Source organism: Delphinapterus leucas, chromosome 2 (assembly GCF_059928025.1).
Source record: "Delphinapterus leucas isolate spDelLeu-1000000601 "Yukka" chromosome 2, BTC_Dleu_Yukka2, whole genome shotgun sequence".
In the NCBI taxonomy this organism is placed as follows: domain Eukaryota; kingdom Metazoa; phylum Chordata; class Mammalia; order Artiodactyla; family Monodontidae; genus Delphinapterus; species Delphinapterus leucas.
In genome coordinates this window covers 126,246,341-126,267,171 of record NC_143130.1, presented here as the reverse complement: position 1 = coordinate 126,267,171, position 20,831 = coordinate 126,246,341, and the positions used below count along the sequence as shown (strand labels likewise).

Genomic DNA, 20,831 nt, shown 5'->3' with positions numbered 1-20,831 from the left:
CTAATTGCAGAAAAATTTAGTACAAGAGAAATGCACCTTTAATAGCCTGGAAAACTAAGTTGATAAAGTCATGATAAGTTAAGCTGATGAATGATTTTTAATTTTAACTAACATCTTGACAACTGTCAAAAGGCTTTTATAAACTAAATGATGGCTATTAGTATGCCATTTATGTCTTATTTTCTTAATTATACCTTATCTAGTGTATGATCTTTTATTGACCCATAAAATAAAACTTTAAATTTGATAATTTTTAAAGCAGGCACTATTTAAGTGAGGGAGTAGATTACCCCATTCCTATGTGAATGCATTATCTTATTGAAATATGATAAATGTATGAATAGTCTTCTACATTTCTAAATTATGATTTAATGTTTGAATGAAATTATTCCTTTACACTGCAAAACTCAGATGTTTGAAGTTATGACTATCTGTTTAATGGGATTTTTTTTTTCCTAAAGTTTCAGAGACATATTCCATTTCACTGGTATTAACAACTCTATGAATTCACATAGTTTTGCCAAAGTTCTATTTAAATGAAAACAGAACTACTACAGCTTTCACAATTCTTCCATTATATAATAGAATGACTAGATGTAGCCAGTGTATCATATATTCTAACAGATTTTAATAGTTATGAATGATTTAGTATTGTATGTATTCAAAGTGTTTATTGTTGTCAATATTTTGCTTTGTAGAGATAACAGTTGGAATGCATATTTTGTAGCATGCTTTTCCACTTTGATTAATGCTTGATAATTTTCTGATCTGATGTTTCTATTTGTTTATTGCTTTTCTATTTATTAATTGTTTTATGTTTCCATTTATAGTCAACAATTTTCATTTAGATTTGAGACTCTTATTTATTACTCTCTTTAATGATTCATTGACATTTTTTTCCTAGGGATTTTTAGTTTTTACACATTGAGATATTTTTAAATTTCTTAATTTTTTTGATTAATTAAGTTAATGCTCATATTATATGTGTTATATATAAGATATGTTCAAAATGCATAATTTATACACATACAAGGTTTAGCTGGATAGCTGGATAATTTCTCACTCAATGTTTACATGAATATCTTGTAATCACATGAAAATAATCATGATATAAGCAGTGATAGCTTATTTCTGGAATTTATTTAACCAAATATTTTAAAACTTATCTGGATTTTGTTACCCTTGAGTGTCATTAAAATATGCCATGATTTTTGATGTAAAAGAGATCCTAAGTAAGTATTTTTAAGAATTATATGCAGGTTGAGCATTTATTGCTTTATCAAAAAATCTTATACATTTTTTTGAATATTCCTTTGTTGTATCATCAGAAAAAATAATTTTTCCATAATAAGACATTTAGTAATATAAGCCTACATTTGTGCTTACAGTTTATCTTTTCTAGCCCTTACTTATTTATTCTCCTGAATAAGCATCCCTCACAAACTGGAGAAGCCTTATCGTTTACCACTGTGCATTTATAATGCATTTTCCCCCTACTGGATACCAGAAGATAACAAAGAAACTTCCACTCTGTCTTAAGTAATTAAATCAAATACCCCTTTCTCTGTGAAAACTTCCGTCTTCCTCAGGCCTAGTCGCTTTGCTTTCTGTGATTATATTACATTTTTAAAAAAATCTCTTAGAGCAATTGTTATATTATACAATAATTATTTGAAAATTATAATGAGAACTCGTTGAGTGTACTTAATTTCTCTATGTATTTTCAGTAATTATCACAATGCCTGATATGTACTTGGTGTTTATTAAATATTTGCTGAATAAATTATTCAGTGAAAGAAATGGAATAGAAGTACAATTAGAGTTGGTCAAAGGATATGAGCTAAAGTATTGCTAATTAGAGAAACAAACTAGGATATTTCTGGACAATACAAAAGAGATGAAATATAGCATATAATTTACACAATTATTTAACATTTTAAGAAACTTAAATTTGATATGTTATTATATGTAATTATACTATTGCATATTTATTGTATAATATAGAATATACTGTTGAATACAAAATATTTAGTCCCTAGATTTGTTTCTCAGAATCATCACCTATATTAAAGTTTAAAAAAAAACAAACACTAGAGCATCATTATATTGTCTTCTGTTTAGAGCAAAATGCATTAAATTTACCTGCTACTCCTAATTTTAAGAATATAAAGGTAAATATTAACATTGAGTATGTAGATCTTCTGGAGAAAATTTTTGGGAAAGGAAGTGCAATAATGAAGAAGAAGCAAGAGCAAGAGGGAATAGGTAAACATTTTGTCTGTCAATTTTATTCAATGTGGATTAAAAACTCTTCCATCTGCTTGTGGCTGTAAAAGTCCCCTGGATGCTAGTAAACTTAATGTTATTACCTAGTAACCTGGTATCACTTGCTTCAGCTAATTAGAAATATCTCATATGTATTCAAAGCACACTGCAGTGTATATACTACCATTGGTTGACACATAACAGGCAAATTTTAAATATTTGGTGGCAAAAGAGTGAATTAAGTATAAAAATTCTTAGTTTTTACAAATAATCCTGCAGTGTATGCATTTAGCAATGACATACCATATCCCTTCACCCCCAATTTTTTCTTTTAATGATAAGCTAGAGAGTTTTACGTTTTGGCATTGACCAAGGCATCCTTAATGTTCCCCTGAGGTTGACTAAACTTTATACAGGTTTCTTTTTTTTTTTTTTTTTTTTACAATGCCACAAAACCTTTATTAACATTTTGAACAGGTTCAGCTATTACTGAAACTGGTCATTTCTAATCTTAAATTGGGGCAAATGGCTAGAGTGCAGAGTGATGCCATCATTGGGTATTATGAATGCAAGACTGAATAATTAACAGCCACCCCTCAGATGGAGGACCAGGTGCAGTGTTGACTCTTTCTAGATGTTGTAATCAGAAAGAGTGTGACCGTCTTCCAGCTGTTTGCCTGAAAAGATGAGCCTCTGCTGGTCAGGGGGGATGCCTTCTTATCCTGGATCTTGGCCTTCATGTTCTCGATGGTGTCACTGGACTCCACCTCCAGGGTGACGGTCTTGCCAGTCAGGGTCTTCACGAAGATCTGCATACCACCCCTCAGATGGAGGACCAGGTGCAGGGTAGACTCTTTCTGGATGTTGTAATCAGAAAGAGTACAGCCATCTTCCAGCTGTTTGCCTGCAAAGATGAGCCTCTGCTTGTCAGACTATAGGCCCCTGACCTCCCTTTTCTTAGAGCATGTACTTTGGAAAACTTGCAATTGTAAATTCCTTTTCTGCCTTTTTAAGGTGTAAATTTTCTCCCAGCCTCTTGCAAATTTTGCATCCTAGGAATGTCTTTCTTACGAATTTGGGAGCCATCCCTTTGAAATATAATTACAAAGAAGGATAGGGTCCCTGTCTCCCAGTCTCTATTGGAAGGTATGAGCCTAATTTCTTTAAGTACCAATTAGCAGAGATAGCCTAATCACACTGAACAACCTCCCTTCTCATGTCCTCTAGGACTTTTCCACTCACATCAGTACTTAAAAACTCTTTGCCTTGAGTTGAATTCAGTCTTTCTCCCCTATGGCAATAATCTTGACCCATATTATAATATTCTTGAGTAAAGTCTTCCTGACCATTTTTAAACAAGTGTTCAGTACAATTTCTCTTTGACAGTATAGAATTTAAATATAACAAGTTTATCTGTATTAGTCATCCTAACAACTAACATTAAAAAAAAATCAGTTGATGAAACCATGGTTCATCAGTCTTCAGATTTTCTTAACTCAGTCTTCAGATTTTATTTTCTTTTCTTGGTGTAGGCAGTAGATCCCTGTGATGGTTAATTTTATGTGTCTACTTGACTAGGCCATGGGGTGCCCAGACATTTGGTTAAACATTATTCTGGGAATGTCCATCTGTGAGAATATTTCTGGATGAGATTAATTAATTTTAATTGGTAGACTGAATAAAGCAGATTGCCCTCCCAAATATGGGTGGGCTTCATCCAATCAACTGAAGACTTGAATATAACAAAAATATATTGAATAAGAGGAAACTCCTCCTGCCTGACTGCTTGAATTGGGACTCTAGTCTTTTCCTGCCTTTGGCCTCAACCTGAAACATTCGTTCTTCTTGGGTCTCAAACCTGATGGCCCTCAGGCTGGAACTTACATCATCAAATTTCTAGTTCTTAGGTCTTCAGACCCTAGCTGAAATCATGCCATCAGCTCTCCGGGATGTTCAGCTTGCTGCAGATCTTGGGACATTTTAGCCTCCATAATCAAATAATCATAAGCCAATTCCTTTAGGTCATGAAAGGTCAGAGGATCGAGTTCCAGCCCTAAGCAAAGCGCAAGGACATTGTTCCAAAACGTTTGAACCCTGTGTTCCATTGTTCCAAAACGTTTGAACCCTGTGTTCCAATTTGGCTTTCATTGGAACTGGACTAAGATATATCAATTTGTTATCCAATATATATAATGTTGACAATATGTAACCAGAGAGTTCATAGTATCTTTAAGTATTATAAAATGGCTAGAATTTTCATAAAGTGAAGGTACTCAGTAGTTCTCTTCAGATCCTCTTTGATCTCAAAATATAATTAACATGAGAACCATAACTGTGGAATTTAAACATTTTATTGTCATGGAAATTCAGTAACTTGGTGTCAATGGAATTCTACAAACTGTAGTCTCTGAATGAATTAAAATCATTCAGACAAAAAATGATTTTTCCATATAATTTCCTCACCTTAAAAAAAAAAAAGAATTCAAACTATATTGCCTCTAGAGGATTCTCTGCCTGAATCATACTTGTGTCTACCAAGGTAAATGGTCAGCTAATTTAAAATTAACATCATTATTTGAAGGGATGAAGTACTGAATATACTACAGTTCTCTGCTATTCCTTGAGAGTTTTTTCTATGTCTAAGGCAATATTCTTTTCAACTGAGAACAGAATATTCAAGCCCCTTGCATCTATAAAGGAAACTTCATAGGAGATGACTCTGCAAATGTTTTGGGGTCCTTTTTACTCTGGAGACAAAGGTAATTATGTCAGTTTAAATCTTGGTGAGTGAAAGGGAAGGTAACGGTAAATATTCACATTACTTATAAATTCCTATGAATTGCCTCTCAATTTTCCTCACTCACAGTGATAACCAATGGAAAGCAGGTAGAAATTGGAGGTCAAGAATGCAATTAACTTTCCTGCTGAATTTTGGGAACAATTCTTTAATAAATAATGGTAATGATATAAAAAGTTAATGAATGTTACTGAGAGGGTTGCTTGACTCTGGCCCAAATTGTTGCAAAATTCTCCATGACCCATATTTTAGACCGAAAACTAAATGAAGGAGGAGGATTAATTTTAAAAGTTACATCATTGTGCTGGCCTCCTTTGTATTTCTTGCACTCAATTCAGCTGTCAGTTACAAAGTTAGTTTTACCTATTGCCACTTTTTGTCCCAATGCAACATTTTCTGTATTAAAACAATAGAAAAATATTTCAAGCTCAAAAGAATTTTGGTACGTCTGTCATCTTTTAAAATTAACTATTTTAATTAAGCAATAATGATTGAGACATAAGACATTTCCAGAAAATTAATAGTTGCTAGAAAGTGCTGATGCATTAGGCTAAACCAACAACTATATTCTCTTGGTAAATACACAGACTTTTAAATCATACTTGCATTTCTGAGATAAAATGAAAAACAAATAATATGGTTCAAATATTTTTTATTCCTTGTCTTATTTTAATTGCCTAAAATGAAGTATTTTTTTATCATTAAGGAAAAATAAACTTATTTTCATAAAGTATTCTTTTTCTTTTTAAAAAATTTTTATTGAAATACAGTTGATTTACAATGTTGTGTTAGTTTTGGGTGTACAGTAAAGTGATTCAGTTATACATATATATATAAATATATATATTTTTACATTCTTTTTCATATCTATTCTTTTACTATGGTTTTCTACTTTATTCTTCAATTCAAATAAAATATATTTGTACATTTACTTAAGGAAAAATACTGTCCTAAGCATAATAGAGAATGTAAATATTGCACTCTCTTTACTCTTCAAAGGCACACAGCTTTGTGAGGATCTTTTCGGGTAAATGAAACATAAAGCCAACTGATACTAGCATTATTCCAAAGTTACAAAATACAAAGGAAGAATGGTAACAATTCTTTAATCACATACAGAGGAATCCATAAAAGCCTTTGGAGAAAGACATCCATAAAGGCCTCTGGAGTAGAAGTATAATTTTTCCCTGATCTGTACATCAATTAGGATAGAATTCTTCTGTGGGTTGCAGTAACCTCTACTATAGGAACTTAGGTAAATAAGAGGCTTAATTTTTTTCTTGCATGAGTAGTCTGAAAGTAGGTAGTCCAGAAGCAGTATAGCAACCAAAAACTTCCGTGAAGGAACCAAGAGCTTTCTCTCTTTCTGCTCCATCATCCTTAGTGACAACTGCTATGCTACAGATATAACATATATTCCAGGAAGTTAGAAGGAAGTAAAAAGAAAATACGGTACTTGTGTACTTCTACTTATGGCTTATTGGAAAAATGCTGATGTTCTGCCCCATCTAGCAACATAGGCAAATGTATTTTAGTTTTCCAGTCACTGGAGCAGGTAAGAAAAAGATAAAAATAAAGGAACTGAAATCTGTGTTGAGTGATCCAACTTATATTACCTACAACAATTCAAATCTTTGACTATATAGAACTACTCAAAATTGGAAAGGAAGTGGTATTACTTTCTGTCTTAGTCATTTCTGGCTTCTATAATAAAAATACCATAGACTAGGTGGCTTAGACAACAAACAGTTATTTCTCACAGATCTGATGGGTGGGAAGTCCAGGATCAAGGCACTGGAAAGTCTGGTGTCTGGTGAGGTTTGGGCTCCTGGCTTGTAGAGAGCTGCCTACTTACTGTGTCTTTACTTGGCAGAGGGGAGAGGTAGTGCAGGGAAAGAGTAAGGAACAGATGAGGCATCCAGAGAGAGAGAGAGGAAGCTCTTTCCTGTCCTTATTATAAGGACACTAAGTCTATAATAAGGGCTCCACCCTCATGACCTAATTATCTCCCAGAGACCCCATTTCCAAATACCATCACACTGGGAATTAGGGTTTCAACATATGAATGGAGAGGGGCAAACATGCAGTCCACAATATTCCACCTCTGGATATGCAGAATTCATGTCCTTCAACCATGCCAAATACATTCATTCCATCCAAATACCTCCTAAAGTCTAAATTCATTCCAGCATCAGTTCTAAAATCTAAAGTCCAAAGTCTTACCTAAATATCATCTATATCATCTCTTTTTTTTCTTAACTAACCTGGCTAGAGGCTTATAGATTTTATTGATCTTTTCAAAGAACCAGCTTTTGGTTGTATTGATTTCCTCTTTCAATTTCACTGATTTCTGCTATAAGTCTTATTATTTCTTTTGTCCTACTTACTTTGGATAAAATTTTCTCTCCTTTTTCTATCTTCTTAAGGTGGAAACTTAGATTATTGATTTTAGTTCTTCTTTTCTAATATGTACATTAAACACTATAAATTTTCTTTGAAGTACTGCTTTTCTGCATCCCACAAATTTTGATAACTTGTGCTTTTATTTTCATTTAGTTCAAATATTTTTAAATTTCTCTTGAGATTTCTTCTTTGATTCATATGTATTTAGAAGTATCATATTTAATATCTATATATTTTGGATTTATATAGTTATCTTTCTGTTATTGATTTCTATTTCATTCCACTATAGTCTGAGAGCAGACATTGTATGATTTCTATTCTTTTAAATTTGTTAAGGTATGTTTATGACCCAGAATGTGGTTTATCTTGGCAAATATACCATGAGGTTTTGCAAAAAATGCATATTCTGCTGTTGTTGGATGAAGTGGTCTATAGGTGTCAATTATATCTAGTTTATTGATGGTGTTGTTGAGTTCAACCACATTCTTACTGATTTTCTGCCTGCTGAATCTGTCCATTTCTGAGAGAGGATTGTTGAAGTCTCCAACTATGATAGCAGATTCATCTATTTCTCTTTTCAGGTCTATCAAATTTTTGCCTCACATAGTGTGATGCTCTGTTAGTCACATACACATTAAGAATTGTTATGTCTTCTTGGAGAACTGACTCCTTTATCATTATGTAACGCTTTTCATTATTTCTGAAAACTTTTCTTACTCTGAAGTCTTCTGTGTCTGAAGTTAAAATAGCTATCCCTGTTTTCTTTTGATTAGTGTTATCATAGTACGTTACCCTTCTTCCAGTTACTTATAATCTATATGTGTCTTTATATTTAAAATGGTTTTCTTGTAGAGAAAATATAGTTGAGTCATGTTTTTAATCCACCCTGACAATCTTCGTCACTTAATTGGTACATTTAGACCATTGACATTTAAACTGATTCTTGATATTGTTGGATTAATATCTACCATATTCGTTAGTATGTTCTATTTGTGGCCCTTGTTCTTTGTTCCTAATTTTGTCTTCTCTTTTTCTGCCTTTTGTGACTTCAAGTAAGCATTTTATATTATTCCATTTTCTATTCTTCCTTAGTGTTGAGGGTTTAATTAAGCTTCTCCATGGCATTGCTTCCTTGGCATCTATTCTGTTTGGTCAAGCAGCCTGCAGTGACCTTAAACTGACACTAGCCCTTCATGCAAGTATTGTACATGCTCTAAATAACAGCTGCAGAGTCACAAGTAAATGTTAAGTTCCTGATATGATTTCCCCAATAGACCTTGTGATCAACAGTCTCCTCTGCCTCCCAGTACCTTCCCCTTATATACCTCTTATATAAGACCTCCACAGGGCTTACCAAAATACCATTCTTTTGGCTTGAATTGACTAATACAAGCCTTAGTGTGGAAACCCCAAACGGCTCCACTCACATACCCTAATAAAGGCATGTGCCCCAGGTCTGTCTCTCCCTCTGTCTGCACTCTTTCTTGACCGCTCCCTGTGGTCCCTCGAGATTTGTCAGGTACTTCCTCTAAGACTCGTGAGTAATTAATTTCTCTATTTCACTTTCTCTTGCAGTCTATTGTTGAACCATGGCTCACCATCCTGCACCCTGTGCACCACTTGACAAGTGTTAGTTTCACAGATTCATAACACTTAGCATATCAGTTCTTCCCCCCCTGCTTAAGTGGTTGCCCTAGAGTTTTCAATATTCATTTACAACTAATCCAAGTCCGCTTTTAAATTATACTATATGATTTCACAGGTAGTGTGGGTACATTATAATAACAAAATAATTTTAATTCCTCCTTCCATCCCTTATATCATTGCTGTCATTCATTTCACTTATATATGTGTATATATACATTTATAATATAAAGTCAACTACATTGTTGCTATTCTTTTAAACAAACTATTATCCCTTAGGTCAATTAAGAATAAGAAAAATAAAAATTTTTATCTTACTTTCACTTATTCCATCTTTGATGTTCTTCCTTTCTCTATGTAGATCTGAGTTTCTGATCTATATAATTTTCCTTGTCTCTAAAGAACTCCTTTTACCATTTCTTTCAAGGCAGGTTGACTGGCAATAATTTTTGTTTGTCTGAGAAAGTGTTAATTTCTTCACTTTTGAAAGATAATTTTGCAGGGTATGGAATTCTAGGTTGGTGGATTTTTTTCTCTGAGCACTTTAAATATTTGGCTCCACTTTATTACTGATATGTTTTCTGAGCAGAAGCCAGACATAATTTTTATATTTGTTCCTCTATAAGTAAGGTTTTTTTTTTTCCTGTAACATTTTTCAGGACTTTTTTCTTTGTCTTTGATTTTCTGTAGTGTGAAAATGACATGCCTAGATTTACTTTATTGGGATTTATCATGCTTGATATTCTCTCAGCTTCCTGGATCTATGGTTTAGTGCCTGGCATTAATTTGGGAAAATTCTCAGTCATTATTGTTTCAAATAGTTCTTTCATTCCTTTCACTCTTTTATTCTCCTTCTGGTATTCCCATTATGCATATGTTACACTTTTTGTAGTTGTCCCATAGTCCTTGGATATTCTGTTCTTTGTCTTTCATCTTTATTCCCTTTGCTTTTTAGTTTTTGAGGATTCTATTGATATATCCTCAGCCTGACCAGTCTATTAATAAGCCCATTGAATGTATTCTTCTTCTCTGTTACAGTGTTTTTTATCTAGCATTTGTTTTTGGTTCTTTCATAGAATTTCCATATTTTAGCTTACATTATCCATCTGTTCTCTTATTTTTTCTCCTTTATCCATTAAAGCCCTTAGCATATTAATCACAGATGTTTTAAATTCCTGGTCTGGTAATTCCAACATCTCTGCCATATATGGTTCTGATGCTTGCTTTGTCTCTTCAAATTGTGTTTTTGTCTTTTGGTATACCTTATACTTTTTTCTTGATAGCTGGACATGATAGACTAAGTAAAAGACACTGCTGTAAATAGGCCTTAAATATGTGGTGGTGAGGTGTGAGTGTAGGGGACTTATCCTATAGTTCTAAGATTAGGTCTCAGTCTTTCAGGAAGCCTATGCCTCTGGACTGAGAACTTCAAAAGTGTTTCTCAAAAAAAAAAAAAAATAGCCTTAGGGCTTCCCTGGTGGCGCAGTGGTTGAGAGTCCACCTGCCGATGCAGGGGACGTGGGTTCATGCCCTGGTCTGGGAAGATCCCACATGCCTCAGAGCGGCTGAGCCCGTGAGCCATGGCTGCTGAGCCTGCGCGTCCGGAGCCTGTGCTCCACAACGGGAGATGCCACAGCAGTGAGAGGCCCGCGTACCACACACACACACACACACGCGCACACGCACACACACACACACACACACAGCGTTTCTCAGTTTCTTCTCCTCACTTAGGTGGAACAGGATGGCTAGTGTGGGCTGGATTTGAGTATTTCCCGTCTTGCCTATGGAATGCTAGAACCAACTGGAGCTTGGTGTTCCTTTTGTCAGGTCAGGTAGGCTCTGATAATACCCCAGCAGGTTAGGCTCTGCTTAATTAGTTTCTGCTGAGAGTAGTCCTTGTTAAGAAGAACAGAGTTCTCTGGCATAGTTCAAAAAGGGTTCTTTTTCCCTCTCCCGTCAGGAAGCAAAAAGGAATTTTTCTCTGATATTTACTGTGGGAATCTGGTTGAGCTCTCTAGGTGAATCTCACAACATTGTGGGACCCCCAAGACTGGGTCCCCTTGGAATTTTTAACTATCAGAGTTGTCTGCACTCAGCCTCCAGCAATGTGTCAATTAGAGTTTAGGTTTTTCCACCCCAGCAATTTTTCCTACGGCAGTTTATGATTATGAGGTTCTGCCCCAGAAAGCCATGATTCCCTGTAATCAACTGCCTGTCTCTCCAGTACTGGGGGCAGATATGTGTCCTGTGTCTGTTACTGAATCTAAGCCACCTTTATGGTCTTGCCTATACGTGCTTCCTGCAAGATCCCTCAAGTGGTGGTGTATAACATTCTGGTCTGGTACTTAGGAGACCTGGGGCCAAGGTGAGTTCTGCTTCTGATTAACAGCAGACCTAAACATTGTTTCCTTACTTATCCTAACAGAAATTGTATACACACATAAAGTACTTTGTGATGTATTATTTGAGTAGTTTTAATAGTAGGCAAAATAACTCCCCCACCTTCAAAGATGCCCATGTCCTAATCCCCAGAACCTGTGAGTATGTTGTTAAGTGGAATTAAGGTTAATGACAGAATTCATGTTGCTAATCAGCTGACCCTGGGATGGGGAGAGTATCCTGGTTTATCCAGGTGGGCCCAATGTACACAAAATGCCTTATAAGGGAGAGAGAGCTCGAGGAGTAGGTGAGTCAGTAGCAGAGAGGGAGGAAGGGTGCAAGGAGTCAAGAAATTCGGGCAGCCTCTAGAAGCCGGGAAAGGTAAGAGATGCTCCCCTAGAGCCACCAAAAGGAGCTCAGGCCTGCCAATAGCTTGATTTTAGCCTCCTGTGACCCCTTTTCAGACTTCTGGTCTCCAGAATTATGATAATAAGCTTGTTTTAAGCCACCAAATTTGTGGTAATTGGTTACAGCAGCAATAGAAAACTAATACAATTATCATTACAAACCTGTAATGTAGGTATCATTTTGTCTGTTTTGTAGATAGGAAATGAGGCTCAGAGTTTAAATGGCATGCTTAAGAAAACGCGACCATTAAATATTGCTTAGGAAATTAACTCGGGTGTTTGGACTCCAAAACCAGTGAACTTTTTATTGTAAAATGAGGAGGTTGGATAACATACTCTCTAAGGTTGTTCCAGCTCTAACATTTACTGATTTAAAGTATCAAATGAAATCTCAGACTAAAATGGGAGGATTTGTTGGTTGTGTATCTCCTTAGTTCTCGGGAGTGTTTCCAAAGCAAAAAAGGTTTTGGCATCATTTTGCTGTATAGCAGAATACGTGGGTTTTTTGTTTTGTTTTGTTTGTTTTGTTTGTTTCCAAATGCAAGCCTTGTAGGCTTTGCTCCTAGCTCTGAAGTTTAGCTGCTTAGGCTCTTTCACATACAGCACTGAAATAGCTTTTTCCTTCTGTGCTGTTAGGGATTTACTGACAGTTCACCAAACTGACTTTCTGCTGACACAAATAGATTTTTGCTTGACCTGTTTCTTGAATGAAATTTGTCTTTTCAACAATTGAAAACAGTTGAAGAGGTAGGCTTAAATTTGGCGTCTATTTTGAAGCATATTACATAAATTTCTTATATACATGGTAACTAATACATGTATTTATATACTGGTATAAATTCCTTTAAAATATTTGTTTTCTTTTCTAAATGTCATTTTTAAGTGCTGGTGTTTTATTTTCAAAATATCATTTAATAGGATTTAGAGACAAGTGTGTAGAAATATGGTCCATAATTCCACTGACCAGATGATTCTCTGTTGACCTCTCAGAAAAAAGGGGAATAGTCTATGCACGTACTTAGAAAATATAAACAGACTAGGATGGTGTAAAATGAAAGGAAAAAGGAAGGTTTTAATGTAACTGGTTGGGTTTATGTGCATATCTATTAAATCTGATAAAACTTAATCACTTTCTATAAGCAATGTCACATATTTGTGTAGTATATTATGTAGCCAAACAAGAGAAAGAAAATTCTACATTGAATGCTGCTTACCTGATCTGTCATTCCAAAAAACCTAGATCCTGACTCTATCATATGGGGTACACTTTGCATGGGATTTAGGAAGTGGATTTAAAAATTGCATTCATTGAAATTGAACCCAAAACGTTATAAATAAAGCAACAGATGAACTTGAGAATGACTTAACTCAGGAGTGAAATGCACAATTATTATTTGTACATAAAAGAAACTGCAAATGCTATTTTAATTTTCCATCTTTTCTTAGTAAATATGGATGAAATTCTTTGCTGGGGTAATTAAGTGACTTGTTTTAGTATATTTTCCTTTTTCACTTATTGTCAGAATTCTACTTTGTTCACTGATCTCTCCTATTCCTGTATTTGGCAGCAAAATAATTGCTTCTATGTGCCATGGCTCTTAGTTTTCACTGTAGAGAATTACTGGCTTCTTCATCAGAAATTGTCTATGGTTTAGAGTTATAAAAAAAAACCTACTTCAGATACAATGTAATTTGTCACAAGTTGCATACATGTTTCTGAGGTCTGAGAGCTCTCTACATCCACGTATCTGTTGTGACTATCTGTTAGGTTTCTAGTGAAAGAACATGATGCTTGGGTTGCAGTGAAGCCACCGCAATCTAGTTTGGCAGAGAAAGATCTTCCTCTTTGTCTAAGGGAAAAACAGCCACCTAATTGCAAAAATAAAAGTAAATTGTATTATGGAAAGATTTTGTATGCTAGTCTTGAAAATCTCTACTGGTTGTAACACTTCAAGTATTTTTTGTTGATTTGATTTCGGTTTTTATTAGAGTTTATTTTTAAGCTGTTCAGGACTTTTATCAAAAAGACTGGTGCCAAGGTGGGCAAGAATATTAAAGAATGTCTCTGCCGTTAAGGTGCTCTTACATTCATTGGAGCAGTAGATTATATACGAAAAGTTAAATATTAGAATAAAATAGAATTCAATGGAAACTACCTAGTGTACGTATAAATAATTTACAAATAAGTCTGTTTTAATCTTTCATTGAAATGCTTAATAGACAAATGTGAAAAGAAATCCTTTTATATGTATGAATTATAAATCATTTGAATCCATGAAATACTACTCATTGAGCATTGTTATATCAGGAACTTTATATACGTGAACATAATGATCACAGCAGTGCTATGGTGTGTTACTAGTTTTCCTATTTTATAGATCAGGAAACTAAGGAAAAAGTTAAATAACATGTTGAAGACTGTATGGCTAGGAAGTCACATATGGAAATATGACTGGGGGCTTCTGATACCAAAGTATGTGTTTGCTCTTCTGTACTACTGCCTCTAAATGAATTAGAATTGTCTTGTTTTTCTACTCTGATAATAAACTTATTTTATAAAATTAAAAAGATGATAGCAATATTTTATCAGGTACCAACAGTTCCAAAGCTTATTTGCTACCCAAAGACAGACTATTTGACTTTTAGAAATACCTTCTTCTAGGGCAATAGTAATAGCATTCCAAATGATTTTGAGCGAGTAACTTAGATATGAAAGAGAAACAGTGTTATGAGAAGATCAGTAAATTGTGAAAAATCAAGTGTCTACATAACCATAAGCCATAATATTTTGCATTAATTCTATAGTTCTTAAAATGTTTTCAAATGATTCTTTTTTCCTAGAGTCAGAATGACTGCCAAGTAAGCATTTGTTCATCCTGTAGTCATTTGTTGATAATGGTAAGGAACCATATGTGGTGAGGCTTAATTCTAGTTGAAGTTATTGTGTGCTTTTGTACAAGGTTATGAATTTCCATTCAATCAAATACATCATTCTTAGAATTTATCTGTGACAGAAATGTGGCACAAACTATTAATTAACTCCTCATCCAATGTGAGAATATTATGTACTAAAATCAACAAATTGAACCCCAAAAGAACCCATGCTGAAAGATTTATAACATGAATAAAAATATATTAGATTTTAAAACCAATTTTACAGAGAAGTAATTTAATGATAGTGATTTAAGGAGACATTTTTTAAATGAATGGGCACAATTTAGAATCTAAATTTTAAAGGGCTTAAATTTTGAGTATCTCTTATGACATCTTCCAATATTAAAGCTGATTTAACTATCATGGATACAAATTATTTGTGGGTGTGCATGTGTGAATATATGTGCATACATAATCTCAGCATAGTGTATTACCAGTTCATACAATTTTATTTTAGTCTACATTGAAATATATTCATATGTTTATCAATGTTTCAATTGTTGGGAAAACCAGATTTCTTTGGGTATACATTTATGCTGGTTGACAGTTATAATGTTTTTTTGTCAGTGATGTGAGGTAAAGGGGTTGCAATGGGGATGTAATTTCAATGTGAAATTAGGTAAGATTTTTTAGTCTTTGAGTAAAAAGAGGGAACCAAGTTTAAGTTGGTGATCCATCCAGACTTAATTGACTAGTATGTCACACACATTTTATATTTACAGTATTTCATTCATTCTAAATCACATTTTTAGTTCACATTTTTCACCTCTGAAATGATGATGCATCATACAGTTGACAGTATTTTACAATTATTGACCAGAAAGCAGTTGCAGTTTAATTGCTTTTACTGTGCATGTGGGGACTTGGTCACAGATGTTTGTTTCCAAAACAATTGAATATATGCATTGTGCTACTGTAAATGTTCAATTTGACATTTAAATGTCAAATAATTTAAAGATAATTTGAGAAAGAAATGGGTACAGTTGTTGCCTGAAAACCTTCCATTGATAAATTATAATGATATTAAAAATTATTAAAGTATATAGACTTGAAAATGGTATTTAGAAACTAAGGTCTGGTCCAAGGTATTGCCTATTGCTAATGGTGTGCCATCTTTATCCAACAGTGAGGTATCTGGCTCTCATTATCTACAATATATTTATTGTTTGTTCAACCCTAGGTTTGAAGAATTGTTAACCCATACCCTGCGAGAAACAAATTTACCAACTACATTCATTGTTGCTATACCCTCATTTTGTCTTTCGCTTTATAACTAAAATACTGTTTCTAAAAGTTAGTTCAGCTATTAACTATCTCTTCAGAGAGATTTAAAGAATGAGAAGGACTCGATTCCCCCAGTTGCTGGTTTAAGAGTGGAGAAAGGAGGGCAACAGAAGGAATATAAACTGCCTCTACAAGCCAAAACCAACTCTGGCTGACAGCCAGGAAGGAAATGGGACCTGAATTCAGAAAACCACCTAAATAAGGTTAGAAGTAGACTTTCTCAAAACCTCCAGTAAGGAAAACAGCTCTACCAACATCTTGATTTCAACCTGTGAAATCTAGAGCAGAAAAAATTAGCGGAGCCAGCTTGAATTTCTGCTCCTCTATCGTCTCCAAGATTGGCTCGGCTGATTTTCTGTTGTTTTGTAAATTTTATGTATTTTTGGCTGCGTTGGGTCTTGGTTGCTGCGCATGGGCTTTTCTCTATTTGTAGTGAGTGGGGGCTACTCTTTGCTGAGGTGCACAGGCTTCTCATTGCCATGTCTTCTCTTGTTGCGGGGCACGGGGCTCTAGACATGTGGGCTTCAGCAGTTGTGGCATGTGGGCTCAGTAGTGGCGGCATTTGGGCTCTAGGGCACACAGGCTTCAGTAGTTGTGGCTCACGGGCTCTAGAGAACAGGCTCAGTAGTTGTGGCACATGGCTCAGTTGCTCCACGGCATGTGGGATCCTTCCAGACCAGGGATCGGACCTGTGTCTCCTGCACTGGCAGGCAGACTCTCAACCACTGTGCCATCAAGGGAGTCCCTTGGCTGATTTTCTATAGAGGAGTGAGATGATAAACTTTTGCTTTAGGTCAGTTGGTGTGTGGTAATATTTCATAGCAGAAATAGAAAATGAACATGGTATCCTACCCAATTATTCATAACCTCTATCATGAGAAAAGATCAGACAAACACACAATATCTGGCCTTGACTCTTCAAAGGTACCAAGGGCATGAAATACTAGGAAGGACTGAGGAACTATAACACACTGAAGAGGATTATTACAGTGACAGTGGCAACTCGATGCAATGGGAGTCCCCTGATCTGATCTGAAACAGAAAGAGACATTCACGGGAAAACTGGTGAAATTCAATAAAGTTTGCAGTTTGGTTGATAGTATTCTACCAATATTAATTTCTAAGTTTTGAGAATTATACAATGGTTATATGCCATAACTTTGGGAAGAGTCGGGTGAAATTACATGGAAATGCTCAGTGCTACTTTGAAACTCGTTTCTAAGTCTAAAATTGCTTTAAAATAAAGAAATTATGCAAATGGATGTCATCATCTTGGAAGGAAATCTTGGAGACAATAGAAAAGCAGGTTGAGAAATGCTGCTTAGTGTGTTTTATGACAGAAAATGTCTAGGAAAATGCACATTGACAATGACAAGTTAAAAAAATAACTCAGGGGAGTTGGACACTGAGTATGAAGATGATTTAAGAATAATCAATTTGCTTAGCTCTTTATCACTATGTGTACATAAAAATATACAGTAAATATTAAATTGCTTTTAAAAATTACTCTAAGTATGAAATAAGTGATCAGAAAGTATTGTGTCATAGCTTAAGTTGACACATGTACTCTGGTATAGTGGAATGAGGGCATTTTGCAATTGATGTGATAAAAATACATCTTTGTATCACTTAACTCTTGCATCAAACAGGAAATGAAATATTACCATTATTCCTATTTATAAAGGAGAAAACTGAAGTTCAGTGGTATTAATTTGCCCAAACTCATAGTGTTAATAAGAGGCATAGCTGAAATTTAAAGCTGCTCTCTCAGACTTAACAGCCTATATTCTTTATGCAAAATATACTACCTCCCATAGCAAATGAAAGATTATGCAACAGGGCAGAAACTTGGCTCTAGACTCAGAATATTACTGTTCTAACCCTTTCAGCTGGCACATCTAACATGTAGCATATTCAGTAGGAACTAATTCTATAAATGAAATAATCAAGCTTATTTAGAACTGAGAAATGTTGAAATTTAGAAGATAATTACATGAATTTACTCATTTAGATGTTAACTGCATTCTGAGGCACAAAGTAGCCATAAATTTGAGGGTGGTTTCATTTTCTTTAGATCAAATGAGTGAAACATACACTATTCTGAATGATTTTTAATTATATTAAAATTATAAATTTTAGCCTATTAGACATAGTGAAAACAGGGGTGACAGTTGTGAATATTTCCCTTTAGAAGCTCCTATAGTTTCTGACCCTGAAACACATAACAGCAAATTAACAAATACAAAGCACTAGGCATCATTGTGGGCTTTTCAAAGGTACTTGCTAATTTTTGAGAAAGAATCACAGAAGAGCAAACGAGGGGTTTAATTTCTAGGCCATATTTCATCCTTTATGTCATGCCAGTCAAAACATTTCTGTTTATTTCACAGCTTTCCCAAATGAAACGTTTTAGAATTGACATTTACTTTCAACACTCTGTGTTTTGAAAATTTAAATAGCCACAAAGCTGAATAAGAATGGAAAAGAAGATGTGCAAGTCCTCGATAACTACACACACTTCTTTGATACTTTTGAAATCAGGTTACTCAAATGAGTCAAACTAATTTGGGTTGTTTACCCCTGTTACCAGAAACTAGATACTTAAGCGAATTCTTATTTTTGGTATTTTTCAAGGTAATAATCTGTTTATGATATATTCAAGATGTTAAAAGAAACCCTACATAAACTTAAAGAAAACCACTCCAGATTTTATTGCACAGAAATAATCATTAATATTAAACATTTCACTTGTAGATTTTTATACATGGAACTAGTTGGTTATGAAGATAATATTTAGAGATATATTTCTTTTTAAAAATAGACTTTCACATGTACTGTTTAAATGTTCTTATTCTAATTTTTCTTTAAGTAAAAAATACAGAGGTAAAATTTTAGTAATTCCTAATCTTATACATTTTCACAAAAATGAAATATTTAAAAAAACTCTCTACTTACTTTAGGCTTAAGTTGTTCATCTTTCTTTAAGTTCCTAAGGTGGAAATTTGCATGATGAGTTTTGTATCTTTCTTCTTTTCTAATATACTAATGATATAATTTTTTCTCTAAGCACTCCTTTCTCAGCATCCCACAAGTTATAAGTTGTGTTTTCATTTGCATTTACTTCAAAATATTTTTAAACTTGAGATTTCTTCTTTGACTCATGTGCTATTTAGAAGTGCATTGTTTAATCTCCATATATTTGGGGAATTTCATCTTTCTGTAATTGATTTCTAGTTTAAATCCATTGTAGTATTCTATTCTTTTAAATTTGTTAAAGTGTGTTATGTGGTCCAGAATGTGGTCTATTTGGGTGAATGTTTCATGTGAACTTGAGAAAAATGTGCATTCTGCTGAAGTCATCTACAAATCCATTATATCTAGTTGATTGAAAGTGTTAAGTTCAGCTGTGTCCTTACTGATTTTCTGCCTGCTGAATCTGTCCATTTCTGAGAGAGGAGTGTTAAAGTCTCCAACTATGACAGTGGATACAAAGTTTGGTACTGTTGATAGGTGCATACATGTTAGGAATTGGTACGTCTTCTGGAAGAATTGACCCCTTTATTATTACGTAATGTCCTTCTTTATCCCTGATAACTTGCTTTGAAGTCTGCTCTGTTGGAAATTAATATAGCTACTCCTGCTTTCTTTCAGTTAGTGTTAGTGTGGTGTATCTTTCTTCATCCATTTACTTTTAATCGATCCGTATTTTTATATTTAAAGTGAGTTTCTTATAGATCTAATTTTAAAAACTTCAAAGGTAAAGGTGTTGGAAATATTTAGGAACTAATAGGAGAGCTGAAAAATAAGAATTAGAACAGAAATCCATGAAATTGAAAACAGGAAATCAATAGAGCAAGTCAATGAAACCAAAAGCTAGTTCTTTGAAAAGATCAGTAATATCAAGAGAGATATGGGAACATGTGTATATGTATAACTGATTCACTTTGTTATAAAGCAGAAACTAACACACCATTGTAAAGCAATTATACTCCAATAAAGATGTTAAAAAAAAAAAGCCTCTAGCCAGGCTAAGAAAAAAAAGAAGGCAAAAAATATTAATATCAGAAATAAAAGAGGGGGCATCATTACAGATCCCATGGACATTAAAACAATAATAAAGGAATACTATGAACAACTCTATGCCCACAAATTTTATAGCCTAGATAAATCGGTCCACTCCTTTGAAAGATGAAAACTGCCAAAATCACACTTACAAAACTAAACATACTCTTACCGTATATCCAGCAATTATACTCCTTGGTACTGAAAGGAGTTGAAAAGATATGTCCACATAAAATTATGCACACAGATGTTTATGGCAATTTTATTCATAATTGCCAAAACTTAGAATCAACGAAGATGTTCTCCAGTAGGTGAATGGATAAACTTGAGTACATCCATTACAATTGTATACCATTCAGCAACTGAAAAGAAATGAGCTTTCAAGCCATGAAAAGACATGGTAGAACCTTAAACGCATATGGCTGAAGGAAAGAAGCCAATCTGCAAAGGCTACACACTGCATGATTCCAGCTATATAACATTCCAGAAAAGGCAAAACTGTGGATACAATAAAAAGATCAGTGGTTGCCACAGGGTAGGTGTTGGGATTGGAGATGAATAGGTGGATATGTCGTTAGACATTTGTCTAAACCGATAGAATTCTTCAGAATATTTTTAGGGTTTATCTTCCACTTTCTGAGGCTTATGTGTCT

At 34.3% G+C, this 20,831-nt stretch overlaps 1 pseudogene; it reads right to left on the bottom strand.

The window, feature by feature from the left end:
- Nucleotides 1-2,847: 2,847 nt before the first annotated feature.
- LOC149750281 (uncharacterized) lies at nt 2,848-4,243 on the bottom strand (annotated as a pseudogene).
- Nucleotides 4,244-20,831: the final 16,588 nt, after the last annotated feature.